This window comes from Charadrius vociferus, unplaced genomic scaffold, assembly GCF_000708025.1.
Source record: "Charadrius vociferus isolate BGI_N301 unplaced genomic scaffold, ASM70802v2 scaffold147, whole genome shotgun sequence".
NCBI classification, from domain to species: domain Eukaryota; kingdom Metazoa; phylum Chordata; class Aves; order Charadriiformes; family Charadriidae; genus Charadrius; species Charadrius vociferus.
In genome coordinates this window covers 3,488,244-3,488,904 of record NW_009649570.1, presented here as the reverse complement: position 1 = coordinate 3,488,904, position 661 = coordinate 3,488,244, and positions in this window count along the sequence as shown.

Here is a 661-nt window from a genome sequence, read left to right as displayed (position 1 = left end):
GGGCGGGGAGGCGACAGGGACCGAGCCCGCGGGTGACACCGGGACGGTCCCCGCCTGGCCGGCCATGGGGGATGCAATGCTCGCCGACAGCCATGAGATGTCACTGCTGCCCCACACAAAAGCAGGTACGGGCTAATTTGTCAGACAGACCAGAAAGACTGAGATGCGGCCTCTTCGTGCCTTTGCTTTCCCCTCCCCATAAAAACCTGTTCTGCTTTAGCCCTGGCTCCTTCTCCGTCCCTCCCGCTCAGCTCCAGCAACTTTACCGCTGCTCGAGTCCGGAGGCATCTCCACCGTCCATACCTCCAGTCCTGCCGCGCAGGTCTCTGCAGCAGCTGACACCTCTAAGTGTGCAACACCTTTTGGTCTTTGAAGAGATGACACAGAAATGCAAGGCTTGCACCATTGCTAAAGCTCCTAAACTGTGGCTGCTTCATATCACCTTTTTCTGAAAAGAGGCCACCAAGCTTCAGCCATTTTTCTGAGAGGCTCAGTGTCGTGGTTTAGGCCAAATCGGCTACTGGGGACCTGAAGGACCCCAGATGGGACCGACAGATGCTCTCCTCTACCCCTCTTCAGAGAGAGAGGCAGAGGAGGAAAAAGAGACTTGCGAGTTTAGAAGGAACTAAACTACTTTAATGAAATATTAATAATAAAATAA